Below are 27,854 nucleotides of genomic sequence, written 5' to 3'. Positions count from 1 at the left end.
TCAATCAGGAAATGGTAGTGAGGGAGGAACTCAGGAAAGTACCAATCACCAGGAAATATTTCATAAACTGTAGGAGCTGTGGGCTAACAGATTCCTGGGTTCAGATGAACTTCAACATGGGGTCTTAAATGAAGTGATTAGTCAGAGAGTTGTTGCAATAGTTTTGATTTTCTAAAATTTTCTGGATTTGGGAAAGGTGTCATTAGATTGGAAAATAGCAAATGTCTCTCTTTTCAAAAAGGGAGGCGATGGAAAGCAGGAAACCACAGGCCAGCAAGTCATGAGCACGGGATGTGTGTTTCTCGCATTATTTCCCATTCGTAATTGACCTTGCAAAGATGTTGGCGAGTCAACTTCTTGACTTGCGGTAGTACACGTGGTGTAGGAACACTCACAGTGATGTTAGGAAGGGAGTTCTGTGCTATTTAACTATTGACAGTGATGAAATGGTGATTATAGTTCCAAGACAGGATGTGTCACTTGGAGTGGAATGTGTGTGTGTGTGTGTGTGTGTGTGTGTGTGTGTGTGTGTGTGTGTGGTTGTTCCTATGCATCTGCTGCTCTTACCTTCTAGCTGGTAGAGGTTGTGAGTTTAGAAGGTGCTGTCAGAGGAGCCTTGGCAAGTTGCCGCAGCACATCTGATAAATGATAAATACTGCTGCCACTGTACGTTGGAGGAAGGAGTGAATGTTTAAGGTTGGGAATGGGGTGCTAATCAAGTGGGCTGCTATGTCCTGGGTGGTGCTGAGCTTCTACCCCTGAAGGCAGTTGGAGAATATTTCATTATGCTCCTGATCTGTGCCTTGTGGATGATGGACAGGCTTTGGGGAGTGAAGATGTGAGTGACTTGCTGTAGAATGTCCAACCTCTGACCTCCTTGTAGCCACATTAAGTGAAGTGCTTGGTAATAAGGTATCAATAACACAATAGTGTGGTGCGAGTTGGGTCATTTATATTGAGCTTTCCCTTACCCGGTAAATTGTCTTTTAGGACACTTTTCCATATTACGATTACTTTAAATTTTTTTGGCCAGCATTGGGGAATAGGTAATCTTGGAAGGTTATTTCTTTTGAGTTTTGAAATGTGTGGTCTGAGAAAATGTGTGACTGAAATGATGCACGCACAAAGCAAGGGCAAGTGAAATGAGGTGCATGCTGATTGCTCACAACGTTCACTGTGAGAGCTACGCACTCCCTCTGTGTCCAAAGTGTCAATATTTATTTTGTTTATACCATTTTAAATAGTTATATTACTATATAAATGATTGATTATTTTCTATAACTCAGTATGAAATATACAGCATTTATTAAATGTATTTAATCTTCTTCATGGGGTCATGGTAAGTGAACCAAGCCTGATTGCAATCTTGCAGCCCCTGAGATGAAGCGGTTCATAGAATTTCTGCAGTGCAGAAGAGGTCATTTGACCCTTCAAGATGCACCAAGAGAACATCTTACCCAGGCCCTCTCCCCATCCTATCCCTGTAAACCCACACATTTACCATGGCCAATTCACCTAACCTGCCCACCTCTGGACCCTGGGGGAATATGCAAACTCCACACAGTCATCCAAGGCCAGAATTGAATCCTGGTCCCTGGAGCTGTGAGGCAGCGGTGCTATCACTGTGCCACTCATGCAGCCCACGCACCAGCCTAAATTGCCCATCACTGCATTAGGCAGAAGGCCCTTCTGATCTTGGTGGATGAAAAAAAAAATTCCATGGTGCAATTTGGGAGAAGAGCAGCATCATTTTCCCCAGTGTCCTCACCATGTCTGCCACTCAATCAACGTTACAGAAACAGATTATTTACTCATAGAATGGCTACAGTGCAGAAGGCGGCCATTCAGTACATCGACTCTGCACTGACTCTCTGAGTATCTATCCCAGGAATTTTCTCCATCTATCCCTGCATTATCACATTGCTGTTTATGCGAATTTGCTGTGTACAAATATGAGGTCACTGCAATAGTGACTGCATTCAGGAGTGTTTTGAAATGTCAGATGATCATAAAAGCTGCTACAGAAATGCAGTTCTTTTCTGTGCAACTTATTGCTCTGGGTCCAAACCAATAGAATTGCATTGTGTCATGCCAAGCTCATTTCACACCAGTTTGAACAGGCAGGATAGAAATGCAGGTCCTTGCTCTGATCATCTGGGGCAATTTTCAAGCCTTGAAGAGGTTAATGTGCCAACCGGTCAATTTTTAAAAAAATGTTATCTATCTGGAAGGGGGCAACATGTCATTCAGATTAATGCCAACATCTTGGGTTCAGTTCTTGATTCAGCTGAGTTGGGGCCTGCCTCCTTGCCTTGCCCTGCCCTTGAGAATGGAAGACAATAGCAAACCATCACTCACAAAATAATTGTAAAGAGAAATGGGATGTGGGTTGCCCATCCCTAATTGACCTTGAGAAAAGTAAATAAAAACAAATTACTGTGGATGCTGGAATCTGAAACCAAAAGAGAAAATGCTGGAAAATCTCAGCAGGTCTGGCAGCATCTGTAAGGAGAGAAGAACTGATTTTTCGAGTCCAGGTGACCCTTAAGTTTGTGAAAAGTAAAATTTAACTATTAGTCTCAAGTAGGCTTACATTAACACTGCAATGAAGTTACTATGAAAATTCCCTAGTTGACACACTCCAGCACCTGTTTGGGTACACTGAGGGAGAATTTAGCATGGCCAATGCACCTGACCAGCACACCTTTCAGACTGTGGGAGGAAACCGCAGCCCCCGGAGGAAACCCACGCAGACATGGGGAGAACAGGCAAACGCCACACATACAGTGACCCAAGCCGGAATCGAACCCAGGTCCCTGGCGCTGTGAGGCAGCAGTGCCAACCACTGTGGCACCATGCTGCTCCTATGGTGATGCTGAGCTGCCTTCTTGAACTGCTATAGTTCATATGGTGCAAGTGCACCCACTGCGCTGTGAGGAGGAGGTTCCAGGATTTTGACCCAGCCACAGTGAAGGAATAGCAATATATTTCCAAGTCAGGATAGGGATTGGCTTGGGGGGTGGAGTGTTCAGGTGGTGATGTTCCCATGTGCCTGCTGCCCTTGACTTGCTAGATGGTAGTGGGTGGGGGTTTGGAAGGTGCTGTGGGAGGAGCATTAGTGAATTCCTGCACTGCATCTTGTCCCTGTGTGTTGGTGATGGAGATGAATGTTTGTGGATTGGATGCCAATCAAGTGGGCTGCTTTGTCCTGGATGGTGTCAAGCTTCTTGTGTCTTCTTGGAGCAGCACTCATTCACAAAAGTGGAGGGTATTCCATCACACATTCCTGTGCCTTGTAGATGAATAGTCTTTAATAAGTCAGGAGATGAGCTATTCACCATAGGATTCCTGGCCTCTGACCGGTCTCGTAGCCATAGTATTTACATGGCTAGTCCGGTCAATTTTTGGTCAATGTTAACCCCCAGGATTTTGATAGTGGGGCATTCAGCAGTGTTAATGCCATTGAATGTCAATTCAACAAGAAATTCTCTCTTGTTGAAGAAGGTCACTGCCTGACGATTGTGTTACTTGCCAATTGCCAGCTCAAGTAAGAGGATTTTTAAAAATATATATACTTTTTCCCTCAGTGCTTCATATATTGCACTGAAACAGTGATGTAATTGTGCACAAAATTAACTGCAAATCAAATCAGAAAATGCTTAAAGTATTATGGTATCAAATAGAACGATATGCTAACTATGTGTAACTAATCAGAGCTTAAAACAACTTATTTTCCTCCGTTAACAATTTCTTGTGTATTCTGCTCTTTCTCAGTTTCATAATTATCATGGTTTTTTTAAAATTCATTTATGGAAATGTCCATTCAACCTACTGACCCTTGTCACAGCAACCAAACGTTCACTGTTCTTGGCCTTTATAAATTTGCCTCCTTATGTTTAATATATTTTAGCTATATTCAACTAAAAATTACAGTAAAATGTAAAGATGTGTTAGCATTTAAAAGTATGTGTTCAGAAAGCAACATTGGGTATTTGCTGCTTTTGCAACGCTTATCACAGTCAGTGTTTTAGTCTGTGATGCTAATTGCTGTTAACAATAAAGCCCTTTAAGTTCTTTTTACTGGGTCAGTTCTTATCTGGAATTATCAGGTTCAACTATTCTTAAGTTTATTTGTGTCACAGGTAGGCTTACATTAGCACTGCAATGAAGTTATTGTGACAATCCCTAGTCGCCACACTCCAGCACTTGTTTGGGTATACTGAGGGAGAACTTACCATGGCCAATCCATCTAACCAGCACATCTTTCAGAATATGGGAGGAAATTAACGCAGACACGGGGAGAATGTGCTGACTCCGCACAGACAGTGACCCAAGCTGGTAATTGAACCCGGGACCCTGGCACCGTGAGGCAGCAGTGTTAACTACTATGTCACTATGCTGCCTCTTACTTAAGCAGCACTATTTCAATTACTAGCCTGTTTCATTACGTCAATTATCGTTACCAACTTATACATGGAAATGGTATTACTGACAATGCACCAAAATCCTGGTGGGCCTGTACCCTTTACTCAAATTTAGGTGGTGAGTCAAAAATGCATTTCCAAGAAAGCCAGACAAATTTAACATCTGCATTAAGTAAAAAACATAAAAGGATTTATTTTTCCTTTTTCTCTTGAATTAACACCACTGCAAAATGGCTTGGTAATGGAGAAAGAACAAGTTTCCACTACTGTTGTGGGAGAGCGCTAGTCATTTTCATAAATGGCACAATACAATCACCCACCCCCAAACCAAGGAGTTACACCATTTTTTCCCCCTCATTTGTTTCAAAATGATTTTGGCTGTATTAATAGTTAGTCAATCTCCTGGCTCAGCCTTTGAAGCATTTTAGTTTGCCTGTATATGACAGGCAAGTTACAGTTAAATACTGGAATTTTAAAAAAGTTCAAAGTACTTGCATTCTGTAGAAAAGATCCGAAAGTTACTACAGGTAGTGTCTTCTAATCCACATGTCTTGTATGTGTTCTCGTCACCCAATTAATCTTTTTCTAGGTTTGGATTTTGCTATTACAAAACAGACAGGAAACATTAAAATACAGCGTGCCCAGGGATTCAAGTACTTGATGCAAAACCACATAGTTTCTCTGGTGCGACATCATTACAGTCAGTTACGACTGGTTATACTGAAACTGAAAACCTGTTTGGTAAAGAAAAGATCAAATAACTATTGGAAAGTCAGCCATTGCCCACAGAGATCCCCCATGTCTGTTGCTGCTTTCCTAAAGCGTGCAACCTTGCAATATTGAGTGTTGCGATACTGAGTAATTTTTCATGAATATTATAAATTCATACAATCATGGAATCTACAGTGCAGAAGGAGAGGCCGCCTGGCTCATAGAGCCTGCATTGACCACAATCCCACCTAGGTCCCATCCCTGCAATGCCACATGTTTATCCCACTAATCCCCCTAACACAAGAGGCAATTTATCAGTGAACCTAACCTGCACACCTTTGGACTGTGGAAAGAAACGAGCACCTGGAGGAAACCCATGCAGACACGGGGCGAATGTACAAACTTCACACAGACAGCCCCCTGAGACCGAAATTGAACCCAGGTACCTGGCACTGTGAGACTGCTGTGCTAACCAGTGTGCCATTGTGCTGCTCAATTACCACGTGAAACTGACAAAGGCAGTTAAAGAAGTGAAAAAGGGAACACGTTTCATGAAATCTGTAAGGGGGGAGATGGTGGTGTAATGGTTTTGTTGCTGGATTACTAATTTAGATACCCAGGGTAATGCTTTGGGGACCTGGGTTCAAATCCCACTTGGCAGATGGTGGAATTTGTCAATTGTCATAAAAACCCAATGCCCTTTAGGGAAGGAGATGTGCTATCCTCATCTGGCCTGGCCTGCAAGTGATTCCTGACACACAGCAATGTAGTTGACTCTTAACCAGTCTCTGAAATGGCCCCTCCATTGTATCAAATAGCTAAAAAGTATCAATAGAACCGGACAGACCATCTGGAATGAACTGGAAACAAATGGTAAACTCAGCTCTATCAACCCTCCAACATCCGAGACTTGTGCCAAAATTGGAAGAGCTGTCTTACAGATTAATCAAGAAAGAGCCTGCAGAATCATGTTTGTGGACTCATACTGTACACTGTGCCAGGCACCAAACGTGGTCAAGGAAACATCTTGCTGCGTACCATGTACTGCCCCTCAGCAGAAAAACATACCTGACCTGGGGACCTGATGAAGTGTATCCCAGGACACTGTGGGAGGCTATGGAGAAAATTGCGGGTCGTCTAGCCAAGATATTTGAGTCATCGATAGTCACTGATAAGGTGCCTGAAGATTGGAGAGTGGCAAGTACTGTGCCTTTGTTTAAGAAGGACTGCAGAGAAAAGCTTGGGAACCGCAGGCTGGTGAGCCTCACATCTGTAGTGGGTAAGTTGTTAGAAGGTATTTTGAGAGACAGGATCTACAGGCATTTAGAGATGCAAGGACTGATTAGGGACAGTCAGCATGGCTTTGAGTGGAAAATCATGCCTCTCAAATTTTTGAAGCTTTTTGAAGGCATAGGTTTGAGAACCCAGCTAAATGATTTAGATGAGGGAACCCACAAAGCTTGGGGGAAGGTAAGCTGTGAGGGGGATACAGATTCAGTATGACTTGGACAAGTTAAGCAACTGTGCAAATGAATGGCAGATGCAGTATAATTTGGATAACTGTGAGGTTAGCTTCTTTGGTAGTAAAAACAGGAAGGCAGATTACTATCTGGGTGGCACGGTTAGCACAGTGGTTAGTACTGCTGCTTCACAGCTCCAGGGTCCTGGAATTGATTCCCGGCTTGGGTCACTGTCTGTGTGGAGTTTGCACATCCTCCTTGTATCTACGTGGGTTTCCTCCAGGTACTCTGGTTTCCTCTCACAGTCCAAAGATGTGGGGTTAGGTTGATTGGCCATGCCAAGAAATTGCCCCTTAGTGTCCAGGGATGCGTAGGTTAGAGGGATTAGTGCGTATAATATGTAGGGATACGGGGGTAGGGCTTGAGGCGGATTGTGTTTGGTGCAGACTCGATGGGCTGAAGAGCCTCTTTCTGCACTGTAGGGTTCTATGATTAATTAGGAGAGGAGACCTCAGCATCTGAAGATACTGTCACTGAAGGTAAGCATGCAGCTACAGCAGGCAGTAGTTTTTAAGTTTTCAAGTTTAGGTCTCCAGATCACCAACAACCTGTCCTGGGTCCCCTGTACCACCACTATAGTTAAGAAAACCCACCAATGCCTCTACTTTCTCAGAAGACTAAGAAAATTTGGCTTGTCAGCTTTGAGTCTCACCAACTTTTATGGGTGAACCAAAGAAAGCATTCTTTCTGGTTGTATCACAGCTTGGTATGGCTCCTGCTTTCCCCAAGACCACAAGAAACTACAAAGGGTCGTGAATGTAGCCCAATCCATGATGCAAACCAGTCTCCCATCCATTGATTCTGTTTACACTTCCCGCTGCCTCAGCGAAGCAGCCAGCATAATTAAGGAGCCCACATGTCCCAGACGTTCTCTCTTCCACCTTCTTCCCTCGAGAAAAAGATACAAAAGTCTGAGGTCATGTACCAACTGATTCAAGAACAGCTGCTGCCATCAGACATTTGAATGGATCTACCTTGTATTAAGTTGATCTTTCTCTACACCCTAGCTATGACTGTAACACTATTCTGCACTTTGTATGCGCGCACACATATAGCACTTTTCACCATATAAATAGATGTGACAATAATAAATCAAATTAGTAAAACAGGCAAATGTTATGTTGGCCTTCATAGCGAGAGGATTCAAGTATAGGAGCAGGAATGTCTTGATGCAATTATATAGGACCTTGGTGAAGCCACACTTGGAATGTTGTGTATATTTCCTTGATTACGGATACAGGATAGACTGTTTAGCACAGAGATGAGATATTTCTTCACCTGGAAAGTGGTCAGCCTGTGGAATTGACTTCCACAGAAAGTAGTTGAGGCTAAAACATTGTGTGTTTTCAAGAAGTAGTTAGATATAGCACTTGGGACGAAGGGGATCAAACGATTTGGAGGGTAGGCTATGAGTTGGATGATCAGCCATGAATGGCCTCCTCCCACTCCTAATCCTCTATATTTTTATTCACTCCACCACTGACACACACTAGCAGCAGCGTGTACCATCTACAAGATGCATTGCAGGAACTCACCAACGCTCCTAAGGCAGCTCCTTTCAAACCCACTACTTAGGACAAGGGTGACAAACAGATGGGAACACCACCACCTGAAAGAACCCTTCAAAGCTAGTCACCATCCTGACTTGGAAATATTTAAACTGTTACTGGGTCAAAATTCTGGAACTTCCTCCCCAACAGCACCGTGGGTGCATCGGCACCACACGGATTGCAGTGATTTGAGAAAGTGGTTCACCACCACCTTCTCAAGGGCAGTTAGGGATTGGCCATAAATGCTGGCTGAGCAAGCGGCTCCCACATCCCATTAAAACACAGGTGTGCGTAAACATGTTTTCTTTCTGTTTTTTCTCACTTTCAAACAGAGCATTCTGTTGACTGTTGTTTCACTTGGTTCTTATCTGCTGTGATGTTTGAGTATCAATTTCATTGCTGACTTTACCCTGGTTACTACTACTGATTTTTTAAAAAAAATCTCTCCCTTGTGTTTAATCTCCTGGATTTTCCTGGGTTTTAAATCAACAGGAGCTTGGACTGAAATCGGGTGGAAAAAGTCCTGCCTGATAAAGAAAGTAACTAATAGGTTAAATACAGGGGAACCAATTGATGTTGTGTACTGGACTTCTAAAAAGTTTTCGATTAAGGTGCCAAACAGGGATTAACAGAAACGTTGAAGATAGAAACAGGGGGAGGCCATTTGGCCCTTTAAGCCTGCTCTGCCATTCATCACGGTCATGGCCGATTGTCCAGTTCAATAAGCTAATCCTGATTTCTCCCCATAACCTTTGATCTCATTCTTCCCAAGTGCTATGTATCTAGCCGCCTCTTGAATACATTCAGTGGGCAAGATAAAGGCTCGTGGAGTTGGGAGTAAAATTTTAGCATGGATAGAAAACAGAGAGTGGGGACAAATGGAATCTTTCAAATTAGCGGGCAGTGAACATAAGAAATAGGAGTAGGAGTAGGCCATCTAGCCCTTCGAGACTGCCCCGCCATTCAGTAAGATCATGGCTGATCTGTTGTGGCTCAGTTCCACTTTCCCGCCCTCTCCCCATAACCCTTAATCCCCTCTCTTATCAAAAACCCATCAACCCGCGTCTTAAAAATATTTAGCGAGGCAGCCTCCACCACTTCAACGGGCAGAGAATTCCAGAGATTCACCACCCTTTGAGTGAAGAAGTTCCTCCTCAACTCTGTTCTAAACCGCCCCCCCCTTTATCTTGAGGCTGTGCCCCCTAGTCCTACTGTCTTTTTTGAGCGGGAAGAGTCTCTCCACCTCTATCCTATCCATCCCATTCATCATCTTATACGTCTCAATGAGATCTCCCCTCATTCTTCTAAACTCTAACGAGTACAAGCCTAGTTTATTCAGCCTCTCCTCATAGCTCAACCCCCTCAACTCCGGTATCAGCCTAGTAAACCTCCTCTGCACTCCCTCCAAGGCCAAAATATCTTTGCGCAGGTGCGGCGCCCAAAACTGCACACAGTACTCCAGCTGCGGCCTCACCAATGCCCTATACAGCTGCAGCAAGACCTCCCTACTTTTATATTCAATCCCCCTCGCTATGAAGACCAGCATCCCATTTGCCTTCCTGACCACCTGCTGCACCTGCAAGCTGGGTTTTTGCGACTCATGCACAAGGACCCTGAGGTCCCTCTGCACCGTCGCCTGCTGCAGTTTTTTGCCACGTAAGTAATAGTCCTTCCTACCATTCTTCCTACCAAAGTGGACCACCTCACACTTGCCAACATTAAATTCCATTTGCCATTTCCTGGCCCATTCGCCCAGCCTATCTAGATCCTTCTGCAGACTCTCCACACCCTCCGCACAATTTGCTGTTCCCCCAATCTTGGTGTCATCAGCAAATTTCGACACCCTACACTCGGTTCCCTCCTCCAGATCATTTATATAAATGGTAAAAAGCTGAGGCCCCAGCACCGACCCCTGGGGCACTCCACTAGTCACCATCTGCCAATCCGAATAGCACCCGTTGACCCCCACTCTCTGCCTCCTATTTGACAACCAATCCTCTATCCACGCTAACACCCTACCCCCTACCCCCAACTCCATGTCCCTCGACCTTCTGCAATAACCTCTTGTGAGGTACTTTGTCAAACGCCTTCTGAAAATCCAGAAAGACCACATCCACCGGCTCTCCTCTATCCACCGCCCTAGACACATCCTCATAGAACTCCAGTAAATTTGTCAGACACGACTTCCCGTTAATGAAACCGTGCTGCGTCTGCTCTATCAAGCAATTCCCTTCAAGATGCCTCGCAATTTCCTCCTTAATAACGGATTCTAACATTTTACCTACCACAGACGTTAAACTAACCGGCCTATAATTCCCTGCCTTTTGCCTGGCACCCTTCTTAAACAACGGCGTAACATTAGCCGTTTTCCAATCCTCCGGCACTTCCCCGGAATCCAGCGACGTCTGGAAAATAACCACCAAGGCATCCACTATAACCTCCGCCATTTCTTTCAGAACCCTCAGATGCATTCCATCCGGTGCTGGGGACTTGTCCACAATCAGCCCCTCCAGTCTGTCGAGCACCGCCTCTCTAGTAACAGTAATGTCATTAAGACCCTCCAGTCCTACCACCTTTCCATCACTAACACCCGGCAAATTATTCTCGTCCTCCTCATAGTGGAGTGCCACAGGGGACAGTGCTGGGGCTTCAGCTACCTACAATCTATATTCATGACTTGGGTGAAGCAACAGAGTAACATATCCAGGTTTGATGATGCCAGGTTAGGTGGAAAGGTATTATATGAGGATGGTGAAAGGGGCTGCAAAGAGATCTGGAGTGATTAAGTGATGGCAGATGTATTATTTAGGGAGATGTAAAGTTAATCACTTTGGTCTTAAAAATAAATTTATTAGTAATTTTTTAAGAGGTGTGAAACTTGTAAGTGTTGATGTTCAAAGAGATGTGGGTTTGCTTGTACAAGGAACACAGCATGCAAATACAGCAAACAATTATTGTAAGGGGATTGGAGCACAGAACAACAGAGTCTTGCTACAGTTGTATAGGGTTTTTGGTGACCACATCTGGCAGCTTTTGTCTGCACATTTAAGAATATACTTGACTTGGAGTTTCACTGAATTGATCCCTGCGTGAGGGGGTTTTCCAGTGACGAGAAGTTGAGTAAATTGGGCTTGTGACCTCCTGGAGTTTAGAAGAGGCAACCTTATTGAAACCAACACAATTCTGAAAGGACTCAATAGGGCAGGTGCTGAGAGATTTTGTTTCTATTGGTAGGGGGAATCAAATACATGGGGAAATGTTAGATAAAGGGTCAACCATTTCTGGTTGTGATGAGAATTTACTTCACTCAAAGGGTTGTTATTCTTTGGAATTCTGTGCCCCAGAGGGTTCTGGATGCTTTGTCGTAGATGCAGCTAAGATGGGATAGACAGATTTCTGGTGTTCCTGAATTAAGAGTATGAAGAGGGGGCTGGGAAATGGAGCCCAAGATGAGCCATGATTCTATTGAATGGCCGAGCAGGCTCAATGGACCATGAGGTCGACTTCTCCTACTTTGTGTGCTGTTTGAAGTTTTCATTTAAATATTAATGGGATATGGTTGCACGGAGTCTTTGTGAAGGATCCATTAGCTGATGTATACATTTTAAAGTAGAAACAGAAAGTGCTGAATAAACTCAGCAGGTCTGGTAACAACTGTGGAGATAGAAACCGATTTAATGTTTCACGTTCAATATGACTCTTTGGAACCAATGACTTGATCTTGATCTCCAGGACTAAGGTCATCTCTCTCTATTGTAACTGTCATCCTTAATTAACAAAGCTACCCCTCCACCTTGACCTAGCTTCTTGTCTTTCCTAAATGTCACGTACCCTTGAATATTCAGGTCCCCGACTTTGGCATCTTGCAGCCATGCCTCTAATGACTATCAGAACATAACATATGTATTTCTGTTTACACTGACAATTCATTTGTTTTGCTAGAATTGCCCAGTGCAGTCAGACAGAGTTCTTCATTTTGTTTTTTTTAAACTGCTTTTGTACCGTCATCTGCTGGTGCACTCTAAGGTTTGTATACTCTGTCCCTTCTGCAAGGTCTGATCATCACTTTGCTTATACCTACCATTCTGTCTAGCCTTGTCTTCTCTATTTAATTTATCTCATCTTCCTAAACTCAATCCCACATTTCCACCGTTCCAGGAACACTTTTCCCAGCATGGTTCAAGTGGTACAGTCTGATCAGCCAATAGTTGTGAAAGGGACATGAGCCTTCAAAGAGATTTAGAAATACAACAATTGACTGAAGATCATTTTGTGGCCATTGCCAAAATGAATCTGATTCTAGCCTCAATCAAAACCCTGCTGTATGGGAATTGAAAAGAAAAGCCAAGGATGAAGGCACTGCAACAGGAAGAAACAAAAAATTATAGCAAAATTGCAGGGGAACCTTGTCCTGATTAAATGGATACAAAAGTTGGGGAGGTGATGGCCTAGTGGTATTATCGCTAGACTATTAAGCTGAGTATCTGGATTATGTTCTGGGGACCTGGGTTTGAATCCCAACACGGCAGATGGTGGAATTTGAATTCAATAAAAAAAATCTGGAATTAAGATGACTGTGAAACCATTGTCGATTGTCAGAAAAACCCATCTGGTTCACTAATGTTCTTTAGGGAAGGAAATTTGCTGTCCTTGCCTGGTCTGGCCTACATGTGACTCCAGAGCCACAGCAATGTCGTTGATCCTCAGTTGCCTTCTGAGCAAGAGCAACTAGGGATGGGCAATAAATGCTGTCCAACCAGCGATGCCCAAGATCCACAAATGAATAATGGGCAACAATATTTGAACAATTAGAATGTTATACCACTGCAGTGGTACATACTGGAGTTAAGAAAATAGCTGGGGCAAGTAACTTTAGGAGGTGGTGGGTGAGAAAAGGGCTAAGTGGCCTTGGCAGCTTTTGGTGGAATTAGGAGAGATGGCTGAAGGCATGTTCAAAGGGATAGCTTTTGTGGAACCAAAGGTAAATACACATGGATGCTAGTAATTTGAAATAAAAGCAGAAAATGCAGGAAATACTCATCAGGCCAGGCATTATCTGTGGACAGGGAAACAGTTGATGTTTCCAATAGATTTTGAGGAGGAATTTGAAAGAGAGAAGATAAATAACAACACTTGTGTTGAGAGAAAGCATTCCAGATTGTGTGGCCAAGACTTTTGACATATTTTGTGACCAAATGGGGAGGGGTGGGTGGGGAATTTGAGTTTGAAGAATGCAGAGTATGCACTGGTCCAAGTTTAGGCCATGGAGGGATTTTTTTTTTGATGAGAGCAAAGCAGTTATATTCAGGCCTTGTGGAACAAGAGTTAATAAGCGATTGGTGAGGTCATAGGAAAAAAAGTATGATATTTCTCCCCTTGAACCTGTTCTGCCATTTGAGATGTGGTGACTTGCGACCTCCCTCTGGAACCAAACTTTACCTTGTTCTTTATTACAATGGCTCTTGGATCTTTTACAAATGGATTAGCGATCACAGATCCCCATCAAGCTAAATGATAATATTGTAAAACACTTGAAATGAAAGTGCTGCTTGTGCGGAGTGTTTTCTTAAGAGTAGGAAAGTATTATTAAATGATCTGTTTTCTCCCGTGAGGATTATTTCATTGATATGCAGACAGGCCAGACAAATCAGAAATGAAGGATAAGTGTGATTCCACTAACATTCTAGCACATTCTAGAATGAACTGTTTCTAATGTGATAAAGATTGGATATGTGTGCCATTTAGAGAAAAATAATACATTGGTTATGACCAGTACTACCAGCAGTGTAACCACATTTGAGATATTTAACAGGCTGGAAGGAGATTACTAGTTTAATATTTTTAAGAAAACCTTTTCAGACATCTGAATTTTCTTCCCTCCAATTTGATTGGACTACTCCATTGCATGTGACAATCGTAGAAACGTTTGACAGAACGGTGCAGCTCTGTTATTTAATCAAGAAAGCAAGTTACAATATTGTAACAGTGTGGAAGATCTCAGTCAGTCAGACTGACAGCTTTTCCACAGTTTCAGGAATAAAACCAGCAAGAGAAAATGTTGGAAGTACTCAGGTGGGGCAGTATTACAATAGCACTTGCTCAGTGTTTTTCTAAATTAACATAGAAACATAGAAGATAGGAGGCCATTTGGCCTTTCAAACCTGCTGTGCCTTTTATCATGGTAAGAAGTCTCATAACAGCAGGTTAAAGTCCAACAGGTTTATTTGAGATAATTAACAGGCTAGAAGTTCATACTTGGGGGAAAAAATATATATTTAACAGGCTGGAAAATAAACCTGTTGGACTTTAACCTGGTGTTGTGAGACTTCATACTGTGCTTAACCCAGTCCAACGCCAGCATCTCCACACAATGGCTACCATTTACCATGATCATGGATGATTGTCCAACTCAATAGCCTAATCTTGTTTTCTCCCCATAATCTTTGATCTCATTCGGCCCAAGTGCTATATCCAGCCGCCTCCTTAATACATTCAATGTTTTGGCTTCAACTACTTCCTGTGGTAATGAATTTCACAGGCTCACCACTCTTTGGGTGAAGACATGTCTCCTTGCCTGTGTCCTAAGTGGTCCGCCCTGGATCCTCAGACTGTGACTCCTGGTTCTGGACACCCCCACCAATGGGAACATCCTCCTGGCATCTACCCTGTCTAATCCTGTTAGAATTCAATAAATCTCTGTGAGATCCCCCTCATTTGTCTGAACTCCAGTGAAAACAATTCTAACCTAGTCAATCTCTCCTCATACATCAGTTCCGCCACTGAATGTATCTCAGCACCAGTGGAACAGTCGGCTTCCCACTGCTCACAGTATTCGCAACCTAGGCTTTCTAAAGCTGAAACATGACTTCTATTCCCGAAACATTTAAATTACAGTATTCCATTAGCCTTTTATTATTTTCTAAACTTGCTCATGATATTTCAATGACCTTTGTACTTTGAACTCCCTGGAATCTTTGGATCACTGCTGATCTGGTTTTTTGCCATATAGAAATTGCTCTGTTTTATCCTTTTTTAGGTCCAAAGTGGATTATTTCACATTTACCACCGTTTTGCCCAATCATTTAAGCTATCAGGCATTTCTTTCTACCTGCATACTTACAGTGCCAACTATTTTTGTGTTATTGGCAAATTAAGATATGTGGTTATTAATCCAATCATCCAAGTCACTGATAAATACAGTGAATTGTTGAGGCCTCAGCACATTTCCATGTGGGACAGTACTAGCTATATTCTGCTATGAGTGTACTTGCCCATCATCTCTACACGCTTTCCCCTGCTGTTCAGCCAATTTCCTAATCAACTCAATAACTCTTTGAGCTTCAGCTTTAACTAACAGACTCTTAAGAGGGGCTTAATCAAATGTCTTCTGGAAGGTTGCACAAATAACATCAATATACATTCCTCTGTCTGCTCCTTTTAATCAGCTCTTCAATGACCTACCCTTTACAAAATCATGCTGCCTCTCTGATCAGTTGAAGAATGTCAAGGTGTTCAGTAGTTATAATTATAGATTGTAGTAATTTCCTGACAGCAGAAGTTGGATCTATAATTTCCTTGTTTTCAAGAATGTTTCCAGTGAGAAACTTCAGTTCTGAGGATAGATTGGAGAGGTTGGGACTGTTCTTGGAGACAAAAAAGCTAAGAGGAGATTTGATGCAGATGCTCAAAATCATGAGGCTGGCAGGACGAGTGTAGATAAGGGGAAACTGTTCCCGCTCACAAACGGATCAAGATCGAGAGGGCACAGATTTAAAGTGATTTGCAGAAGAAGCAAATGTGATGCCAGATAAAACGTATTTATGCAGAAATTGGTTTGGGCGTAGAATGGCAAAGAGAACATTGTGGTATTTGTACTGTGGTAATAAAGATATTGAAGAGATATGAGATGCAGGCATATTGTAGGAAGGGGAATTGGGTAGACTTAGTGGCTTTCATGTGATTAAATTCCATCAAAGTCAAACAGAAAAGGAAGAATGAGCACTCTATAGTTCACTGTCAGCAACAGCAAGGGAGCAGAATGGAATTAGGCTGGTTTATCAATTCCTTTGTGAGACGTTCACTGATGTTAAATTGGGAAAAAATTCCATTAATAAATAATGGAATATGAAGCTTCTTTTAGTGTTGTCCAGTCAAAGTCACTGACTAGATGTAGGGATTTTAGTCATATGTGCTAATTTTATTAGAAAATATTTTGCACCCAATCAAGATCAATGTATTTCATACTTAGTTACTTCAACATAACAGAATAGAATCCCTACAGTGTAGAAGGAAGCGATTCTGCCCATCGAGTGCACCGACAATCCTCTCATCCAGGCCCTATCTCCGTAACCCCATGTATTTACCCTGCTAGTCTCCTTGACTCTAAGAGGAAATTTATCATGGCCAATCCATCTAACCTGCACATCTTTAGACATGTACCAGTATTCAGCACACAACTCTGCAGTCTTTAATTTTCGCCAAATTTTAGCCGCGAGTGGTACCTTGACTTTGTCAGAGCAGTTGTGCCTGTCGGCATTCTCAGCAGCGAGATGTAGCAGATCCATCGCTGTTCTCCATCCAGAACATAGTTGCATGCTGCTTGTCCCTTGCCATGTCCCATTGCATTTCTTTATTCTGCTGGCATGGAGTGGTCATTCTAATTAGTCGAGCTCACTCGCTCCCTATAGTATCACTGGAGCTTCCATGGTATTGAAGTCTTGCGTTTTTTAGCTGGTAACTACAAGCATTAACCATGGAAATTGAGACGTCATTGAGACGTATAAGATGATGAATGGGATGGATAGGATAGAGGTGGAAAGACTCTTCCCGCTCAAAAAAGACAGTAGGACTAGGGGGCACAGCCTCAAGATAAAGGGGGGGCGGTTCAGAACGGAGTTGAGGAGGAACTTCTTCACTCAAAGGGTGGTGAATCTCTGGAATTCTCTGCCCGTTGAAGTGGTGGAGGCTGCCTCGCTAAATATTTTTAAGAAGCGGGTTGATGGGTTTTTGATAAGAGAGGGGATTAAGGGTTATGGGGAGAGGGCGGGAAAGTGGAACTGAGCCACGACAGATCAGCCATGATCTTATTGAATGGCGGGGCAGGCTCGAAGGGCCAGATGGCCTACTCCTGCTCCTATTTCTTATGTTCTTATGTTCTTATGTTCTTAAATAAATTGCACACAACGATTAAAGCAAAGCGCTTGCACACTACTTATCCGTTGCAGCAAAAGCAAAATACCTTGGATGCTGGAATCAGAAATGTAAACAGAAAATGCTGAAAACATGCAGCAAGTCGGAAAGAGTTAAAAGTTTCGGGCAAAAGGTCATTGGCCTGAAACATTAACTCAGTTTTTCTGTCCACAGATGCAGCCACACCTGTGTATTTCCAGCATTTTCTGTTTTTACTTCTGCTTTTCATCTTGCCACCTTACCAATGTGTGTTCAAAAAAGTTAATGCAGACTGTGAATAAATAATGCGTTCACATGCGATTGATGTCTATTCATTTTGACTTGCAAATTAAAAAATGTAGTTAGTCACGTGGCCAATGTATCTGCCAAACAATGTATCGTCCATTGAGTCTGCAACGACACTCTGACACCGTATCTTACCCAGGTCCACCCCATTCCCTATTCCTGTAACTGCGTGCATTTACTGCTAACCCCCCCTAATCTACACATCTAGGGACACTGAGGGGCAGTTTAGCATGGCCACTGCAGCTAACCTGCCTCATCTTTGGAACTTTGGAGGAAACCAGAGCACCCAGAGAAACCCACAGATACGGGAAGAATGTGCAAACTCCACACTGATAGGCACCCATGCTGGGAATCGAACCCAGGTCCCTGGCACCGTGAGGCAGCAGTGCTAACCACTGTGCCACCATGCTGCAGTATGTTGATTTTTTTTTTTAAAAAAGGCAAATATTAACATGTTTTATACCAAATCTATCAGTAAAACAAAAATATTATCTGGTATCTGCTGTTGAGTTGGAAATCACTGGCTTAATACAATGTTCAAATTTGTGTTTGAATTTAATGGTTAATGAATTTGATTCTCTGTTTCTTTGTCTCCTGATTTTGAAGATACTTGTCTTTTAAAGTTGAAGTTTTTTATTAGTGTCATAAGCAGGCTTACATTAAACTGCAATGAAGTTACTGTGGAAAATCCCCTCGTCGTCACAGTCTGGCACCTGCTCGGGTACACTGAAGGAGAATTTAGCATGGCCTATGTATCTAACCAGCACGTCTTTGGACCAGAGCATCTGGAGGAAACCCACACAGACATGGGGGGAATGTGCAAACTGCACACAATCAGTGACTCAAGCTGGGAATCAAACCCAGGTCCCTGGCGCTGTGAGGCAGCAGTGCTAACCACTGTGCCATCATGCCGCCTATTTCCAGTCCCTTGTGGCTATGTAGCAATGATATGATTGACATATATGCAAATATCAGTTCGCTCAGCCACTTGTACCAGTAACTATTGTGGTGCAGGTTAAGTGTTATGTAAAAACAGATAGAGGTTAGGCTTATTTCCAACGTGACTGTGTAGAGGTCTGGAAACAATAGATTTTGCTAGTTCGTTTAATATTATGCTATTGCTGCTAATTTCCTCTCAGTCCCATGGCGTTCTTTGAAAATGACTATTTTCTAATATGGTTTTTTTTTTGTTGGGCCATTTAGTATCTTTCTTTTCCTAGTCATCTTAATGGAGACATCACATTAAGGTAACTCTGTTGCATTAACCGGAATAGGTTGAGATGATCTTTAAATACACAGTTCTGCTACAGCTGGATAATGTTTGCAATACCGGAAACCAGGATAATGCCTTTGTAAATTTTACATTGTTTAATAGGCCCCAGTCAAGTAGTAACTGTCTGGTAGAACGCTTGTTCTTGTGCTACAGAACTGTAAAGCAAAGAAATTGAATTGGGGTAATAATAATTGATAACATTGGTATATTTTTGTTCTGGTTATGAAGGAACTTTTGCATTTTTTTTACATAGAATCATAACAGTGCAGAAGGAGGCCATATGGTCCATTGAGTCTGCACTGACTGTCTCACAGATTATCTTACCCAGGCCCACCCCATTCCCTATTTCTATAACTGCATGCATTTACTGCTAATCCCCCTAACCTTCACATCTTGGGATACCAAGGGGCAATTTACCATGGGCAATCCACCTAACCCGCACATCTTTGGAGTGTGGGAGGAAACAGGAGCACCCGGGAAGAGCATGCAGACTAAACACGGGACTGTCACCCAAGGTTGTAATTGAACCCAGGTCCCTGGCCCTATGAGGCAGCAGTACTAACTACTGTGCCACCATGCTGCAGTATGTTGATTGTTTTTTTTAAAAGAGGCAAATATTAACATGTTTTATACCAAACCTATCAGTAAAACAAAAATATTATCTGGTTGCTATGCATTTAACCTTTACAATGGCAGCCCATGTTAGAATAAATGTCACAAAACAGTTGGGCCTCAACCTGTCCTTGAGCAGTGTCATAGAGGATCCACTATGATCATGGAGGATCTATTAAGATTAATTTTCATGATTTGATAAAGCATATATTTTTGAGAATTTTAACTTTATTACACATGGTTGCCAGCTCCTGCTGTCCCCTTAAGATGTTGGAATAGAGCAATCATTTTTACTATGTTCAAATCTTGACCCTCATGCTTGTATGATGGCATGTTGTTTTCAAGAGTCTTTCATTGTCTGCAAAATGCTCTGGTTATCTTTCTGTGGTCAATTTGCAGGATGAGTTTCCATCGACTTCATAAGTGACCTTGTTTTCTGTAGAATGATGTTTTGGTCCCTTTTTTTTAATAGCAATCCAGGCATTATGAGGATGTGTCTAGGGCAGTGGATAGAGGAGAGCCGGTGGATGTGGTCTTTCTGGATTTTCAGAAGGCGTTTGACAAGGTACCTCACAAGAGGTTATTGCAGAAGGTCAGGGGACATGGAGTTGGGGGTAGGGTGTTAGCGTGGATAGAGGATTGGTTGTCAAATAGGAGGCAGAGAGTGGGGGTCAATGGGTGCTATTCGGATTGGCGGTTGGTGACTAGTGGGGTGCCCCAGGGGTCGGTGCTGGGGCCTCAGCTATTTACCATTTATATAGATGATCTGGAGGAGGGAACCGAGTGCAGGGTGTCGAAATTTGCTGATGACACCAAGATTGGGGGAAAGGCAAATTGTGCGGAGGGTGTGGAGAGTCTGCAGAAGGATCTAGATAGGCTGGGCGAATGGGCCAGGAAATGGCAAATGGAATTTAATGTTGGCAAGTGTGAGGTGGTCCACTTTGGTAGGAAGAATGGTAGGAAGGACTATTACTTACGTGGCGAAAAACTGCAGCAGGCGACGGTGCAGAGGGACCTCGGGGTCCTTGTGCATGAGTCGCAAAAACCCAGCTTGCAGGTTCAGCAGGTGGTCAGGAAGGCGAATGGGATGCTGGCCTTCATAGCGAGGGGGATTGAATATAAAAGTAGGGAGGTCTTGCTGCAGCTGTATAGGGCATTGATGAGGCTGCAGCTGGAGTACTGTGTGCAGTTTTGGGCGCCGCACCTGCGCAAGGATATTTTGGCCCTGGAGGGAGTGCAGGGGAGGTTTACTAGGCTGATACCGGAGTTGAGGGGATTGAGCTATGAGGAGAGGCTGAATAAACTAGGCTTGTACTCGTTACAGTTTAGAAGAATGAGGGGAGATCTCATTGAGACGTATAAGATGATGAATGGGATGGATAGGATAGAGGTGGAGAGACTCTTCCCGCTCAAAAAAGACAGTAGGACTAGGGGGCACAGCCTCAAGATAAAGGGGAGGCGGTTTAGAACAGAGTTGAGGAGGAACTTCTTCACTCAAAGGGTGGTGAATCTCTGGAATTCTCTGCCCGTTGAAGTGGTGGAGGCTGCCTTGCTAAATATTTTTAAGAAGCGGGTTGATGGGTTCTTGATAAGAGAGGGGATTAAGAGTTATGGGGAGAGGGCGGGAATGTGGAACTGAGCCACAACAGATCAGCCATGATCTTACTGAATGGCGGGGCAGGCTCGAAGGGCTAGATGGCCTACTCCTGCTCCTATTTCTTATGTTCTTATGTTCATTAAAATTATTGAAAATTTGACTGCTATTTTCTGCTTTAAATAACAAATTGTATTTGGTTCAACAAATCAGTTTAGAAGAGGCCCCGAACTGCTGCAACCTGAAGAGACTTTGGAGTTAGGTATAGTCACACAGCCAGGTTCCAGGGTTGAATTTTCCATGGCCAAACAATATGGTTACCGATGCCAGTCTTTTATAACAATCTTTTCCTCCCTTCTGGGGTCTCTTAAACAATAAAATTTGTACCATAAGTTTGTAGGCACACTATGCTGGTGCTACATGGATGGATACTGTTTCTGTCCTCTTAGTTTGTTAGCAGAAACCCATGTTGGGGTCCTGGGTAGTTTCAACAGTGACTGTCCTGCTTATTTCCCTGACTTGCAAAATTGACCTAAATTAACAAAGGGATGGTTTCCTGAACAAAAAAACAAATTTAAGTGCTGGATTTGGATGATGGTGTAAGCGCGGAGTAATTTCACTGCAGTGACCATCCAATCCATTATGTGCTATTGATATATTATGTTTCTGTAGAAGTCTGCAAAGGGTTGTAGGTAGTCTGTGAGTGAGTGAGGGTCTGGCAGATGGAGTACAATGTTAGAAAATGTGAGGTAGGAATAACTGCAAAATGGACTGTTACTTAAATGATAAAAGATTGCAGCATGCTGCTGTGCAGAGGGACCTGGGTATCCTTATGCATGAATCACAAGAAGTTGGTTTGCAGATGCAGCAGGTAATTAAGAAGGCAAATGTAATTTTGCCCTTCATTGCTAGAAGGATGGAATTTAAGAACAGCAAGGTTGTGTTGCAGCTGTATAAGGTGCTGGTGAGGCCACACCTGGAGTACTGTGTACAGTTTTGGTTTCCTTACTTGGGAAAGGCACAGGAGAGGGTATAGAGGAGATTCACTCAGTTGATTCTAGAGTTGAGAGGATTGGCTATGAGGAGAGACTGTGTAAATGGGGGGCTATACTCTTTGAAATTCAGAAAAATGAGGGAGGATCTTATAGAAATATATAAAATTGTGAAGGGAATAGATAAGTTAGAAGCAGGGAAGTTGTTTCCACTGGCGGATGAAACTCGAACTAGGGGGCATAGCTTCAAAACAAAGGGGAGCAGATTTAGGTCTGAGTTGAGGAGGAACTTCTTCACACAAAGGGTCGTGAACCTGTGGAATTCCCTGCCCAGTGAAGCAGTTGATGCTACATCATTGAATGTTTTTAAGGCAAGGATAGATAAATTTTTGAACCTTAAAAGGATTAAGGGTTATGGTGAGCAGGTGGGTAAGTGGAGTTGAATCCACGAAAAGATCAGCTATGATCTTACTGAATGGCAGAGCAGGCATGAGGGGCCAGATGGCCTACTCCTGCTCCTTGTTCTTATGTTCTTATATTTTAAAGTTCAGATTTTTTTCAACAGGGAGTCAGTATATCTGGAAGGAATAAAGTTGAGAATGCAGGACAATTATTTTAGTCATGTAGTGTTTATTCAGCAGAGGGCTAATGGGCTTTTGTTTATAAATGAGAACGGACCCCTGGGCTTTTTGTTTCAATTAAAGTAATGGAAGCTGGTAACGTGGTAATGTTAACAAGAGGAATTAGGTATGTAGCAGGAAAACAGTTTCTCTTTCATTTTAGAGTTGGTGGCTAGAGCTGTTTAAAGAATCTCTCTCTGTAAAGTGTTGCTGAAAGCTTCAGGACTTCTTTCACTAATTTATAACAAGTATGCCTGGGTTTGCTAACTATATTTAAAATGGGTTTAAGTCTCTGGTGTTAGGGTACAAGATCAGAAACCCTAAGGTATATTGTAGGCTAGGCTAGGCTAGGCTATTTTGCCATTAATGTAAGGATATATGATGTTTCACTCAACTGTGATTCTATTGCCACTACAAAGCTTTTATCAAAGCAAACTTCATTTAACAATACAGTTTAACTATAATAAGTGAATTAGCTTAACATTTACCAATTGAACAATCCTTAAACATGACAAGATACAGTTCTTAACTAATCAATCTCATCTAGATATCTGTGTAGATGAGAATAGTGCAGTTAATGTAATTTTATATAGATTTCAGTAAGCCTTTGACAAGGTCCCATGGGAGACTTGTAAAGAAGGTAAATGCACATGGGATACAGGGTAATTTGATGAAGTGTATTCAAAATTGGCTCAGTTATAGAAGACAGAAGGTGATGACAGAAGGCTGATATAGTGACTGAAAACCAGTTTCCAGTAGCGTACCACAGGGATCTATGTTGGGTCATTTATATAAACGACATACATGACTAAGTGGGGAGTAGGATTAGTAAGTTTGCCCTTCTTACTAAAACTTGGGGAGAGGCAATGTCCTGGTGGTGTTATTGCTAGACTATTAATCCAGAAACTCAGCTAATGATCTGGAGACCCGGGTTCAAATCCCACCGTGGCTGATGGTGGAATTTGAATTTGATTTTAAAAAAACAGCTTGAATTAAGTATCTATTGTTGACCATGAAGCCATTGTCAATTGTTGGAAAAACCCATCTGGTCCTTTTAGAGAAGGAAATCTGCTGTCCTTACCTGGTCTGGCCTACATGTAAGTCCAGAGCCAAAGCAATGTGGTTGAATTTCAACTGCCTTCTAAGGGCAACTAGGGATGGATGAATAAATGGGGGAAAAAAAAATTCCAGGATGGTCACATCCTCATCTTTGGAGATGTTCCCTCCACAGCCTCCAACTTCATGATTTCCTCCAACCCTGTACAGCTTCTATTTCCTTCCCGAAATCCACAAACAGGGCTGTCCTGATGGACCTATCATTTCAGCTGATTCCTGCCTCACTAAATTTATTTTTTCAAATCTTGACTCCATTCTCTCTCCCCTTGTTTAGTCTTTTCCCACCTACATTTGTAATTCTTCTGATGCCCTATGGATGTCCAATCTCTCCACAGCTCCATTCCCCCACCAGGATGCTCTGAGGATTCTCCACTTCCTTAAATGGAGACCCAGCACTTTCCCCACCCTTGTTTGCCTGGCTGAACTTATTTTCTCGTTGAACAATTTCTCCTTTAACTTGTCTCACTTCCCCCAAGCCAAGTGGTTCTGAGTACGTCTGTCTTTTTGTGGGGTTAGTGAAACATTCCTTGTTTCAATTCCTGCCCCCTCCCAAGGCTTTTTTTTCCAGTACATTGGTGACTGTGTAAGTGCTGCTTCGAGCTCTTACCTGGAACAGGAATCATTCCTCAAATTTTCTTCCAATTTCCACGTGGTTCATCTTCGACACATCCCTTCCTTATCTTCTCTATCTCCATTTCTGGTGATAGACTGTCTATCGATATTCATTACAAGCCCATAGACTCCTACAGCTACCTTGACTACACCTCCTCACACCCTGCTTCCTGCAAGAACTCCACTTCAGTCTCAATTTCTCCATCTGTGTTGCATTTGTTTTGATGATGTCACCTTCCATTGTGGCACTTTTGACATGTCTTTGTTGAAGATTCTCCACCTCCCCTCCCCCACTGTGGTTTATAGGGCACTTAGCTATGTCTGAACCATTTCCCACATTTCTGTCCTCACCCTTTCCCCTCCCTCCAAGAACTATGATGGGGATCCCCATGTTCTGACTTTCCACCCCTCTCTATTCAAGGGATTATCATTTTGCCATTTTTTGCCATCAAGTTCTACATGAGACCACCACCAATCACGTCTTCCTCCTCCCCGACCAATGTGACTATTCCCTGCGTGACACCCTTGTTCACTCCTTCATAGCCCCCAGCACTTGTCTTCCCTTTTCGTAACGTCTTCCCATGCAATTGCAGCAACACCTACCTCTTTACTTCCTCCCTCTTCGAGTCCATGGCTCAAAACACTTTCACTTTATTCAATGCATTTAATCGTATTCACTGCTTACAACACTGTCTTCTTTACAGACTGGGTGACCGCTTTATGGAATACCTTTTGCTCAGTCAGCAAACATGACCCCTGACCTTCTGATCACTTGCCATTTCAATTCACTATCTTAGTTAGTTATTTATTTATTAGTGTCACAAGTAGGCTTACATTAACACTGCAATGAAGTTACTGTGAAAATCCCCTAGTCACCACACTCCGGTGCCTGTACACTGAGGGGGAATTTAACATGGTCAGTGCACCTAATCAGCGCGTCTTTTGGACTGTGGGAGGAAACCGGAGCACCCAGCGGGAATCTATGCAGACGTGGGGTGAATGTGCAAACTCTACACAGACAGCGACCCAAGCCAGGAATCGAACCTGGGTTCCGTTTCTCTCCTCTGCCTGCTACAACATCAGTAAAGCCCAATGCAATCCAGAGGAACAGCACCTCATCTTCTGCTTGGGTATGAGTTTAACAACTTCAGAACATGAACTCTGTCCTTCATTTTGAATTTTCTTTCTACTCAGCTTGTCATCTTATTTCTCACATTTTTGCTTTCTGGAAACCTCTCTCTGTTGCAATGTAATGGCAAAAAAAGGAAAGAAAACTTGATAGTAACACAGTGAAGGAGGCACACCAGACAGGGGACCATGTAGGCAGCAGAATGAGAGAATTGAAAATGTATGGAAGAGGGAAAATAGATAAAGGGAGATTTGTAGAAATTGTAGAAAAAACAGGTGGAGATAAATGGATGCAAACTAGCACTAACTGTGTGAGGTGCAGAGAAAATAAAACAACAGCAGATCACCATTCCAGGGGAGCACTTATTAGTTTTTCTGTGAACATTGAGAATTTTTTGATACTTTCTGAAATTAATCTCTATATTTTTGTATTATAAGAAGCTGAATCAGTGGAATAGAAATTACATTTTTCAGACTATCTTTCAAACAGGATATAACCAAGGTGTAATATGTAGTATTTTAAAATTATCGCAGGAGCTATGAATGAAACCTAGGATGAAATAGTGTAACTGACATCATTAACCACACAAAACCATCCTATGAATTACAGGTTTCATGTAGAAAAGCAATTTTTGCATTAGTCCCACCTTTGAGAGCATTGTTAATAATTGAACTAAATATTTTGTACTTGACTTGCTATGTAGCTGAGTATATAAAAACATTATTTTTGATTTTATTTATTAGTTGCGGGTAAGGCTTACATTAACACTACAATGATTTGATTTTTATTTATTATTGTCACATGTAGAAACATAGAAAAACTACAGCACAATACAGGTCCTTCGGCCCACAAAGTTGTGCTGAACATGTCCCTATCTTAGAGATTACTAGGCTTACCTATAACCCTCTATCTTACTAAGTTCCATGTACTTATCTAAAAGTCTCTTAAAAGACCCTATCGAATCCACCTCCTCCACCGTTGCCGGCAGCCCATTCCACGCACCCACCACTGCGTGAAAAGCTTATCCCTGACATCTCCTCTGTACCTTCTCCCCAGCAGCTTAAACCTGTGTCCTCTTGTGGCAACCATTTCAGCCCTGAGAAAAAGCCTCTGACTACCAACTCGATCAATAGCTCTGAACATTTTATACACCTCTATCAGGTCACCCCTCATTCTTTGTCTGCCCAAGGAGAAAAGGCCGAGTTCCCTCAACCTATCCTCATAAGGCATGGTCCCCAATCCAGGCAACATCCTTGTAAATCTCCTTTGCGCCCTTTCTATGGCTTCCACATCCTTTTTGTAATGAGGCGACCAGAACTGAGCACAGGACTCCGCAAGTGGGATCTGACCAGAGTCCTATATAGTTGCAACATTATCTCTTGACTCCTAAACTCAATTCCTCAATTGATGAAGGCCAGTACACCATCTGCCTTCTTAACCACAGCTTCAACCTGCGCATCTGCTTTGAGCATCATGTGAACTTGGACCCCAAGATCCTTCTGATCTTCTACGCTGCCAAGAGTCCTACCATTAATATTATATTCTGCCATCCTATTTGACCTGCCAAAATGAACCACTTCACTCTTATGTATTGGGATACAGTGAAAAGTATTGTTTCTGGCATGCTATTCAAAGCATACTATTCATAGAGTGTATAGGAGAAAAGGAAAGGAGAGGGTGCAGAATATAGTATTAAAGTCATAGAGAAAGATCAACTTCTTATAAGGTAGGTCCATTCAAAAGTCTGATGGCAGCAGGGAAGAAACTGTTTTTGAGTTGGTGGGTACGTGACCTCAGACTTTTGTATATTTTTCCCGACAGAAATTTCTTTGCCCAGAGGGTGGTAAGTGTGTGGAATTCACTATCGCTGAATGTAGTTGAAGCCAAAACGTTGTCTGATTGAAAGAAGAAATTAGGTATAGCTCTTGGGGCTAAAGGGAAAATCAGGATATTGAATTCGATGATCAGGATGAATGGCGGAGCAGGGTCAAAGGACCGAATGGCTTACTCCTGATTCTAGTTTCTATGTCAGAGAGAATCTAACCTCTCTCTGATTCAATTGCATTAACTTCACTGAATCCCCAACTATCAATATCCTGGAGGTAACCATTGACCAGAAACTAAACTGGGCTAGCTATATAAATACAGTGGATACAAGGGCAGGTCAGAGGCTGGGAATTCTGTGGAGTGTAAGTTACCTCCTGACTCCAAAGCCTGTCTGCCATCT

At 42.6% G+C, this 27,854-nt stretch overlaps 1 protein-coding gene across 2 annotated transcripts in view; it reads left to right on the top strand.

The window, feature by feature from the left end:
- ddrgk1 (DDRGK domain containing 1) overlaps window positions 1–27,854 on the top strand; it is a 103,700-nt gene that overhangs the window by 4,923 nt on the left and 70,923 nt on the right. The window lies entirely within an intron of this gene.

Source organism: Carcharhinus amblyrhynchos, chromosome 1 (assembly GCF_965287045.1).
Source record: "Carcharhinus amblyrhynchos chromosome 1, sCarAmb.v2.hapA, whole genome shotgun sequence".
Lineage (NCBI taxonomy): Eukaryota > Metazoa > Chordata > Chondrichthyes > Carcharhiniformes > Carcharhinidae > Carcharhinus > Carcharhinus amblyrhynchos.
This window is presented reverse-complemented; position numbering and strand designations above follow the sequence as displayed.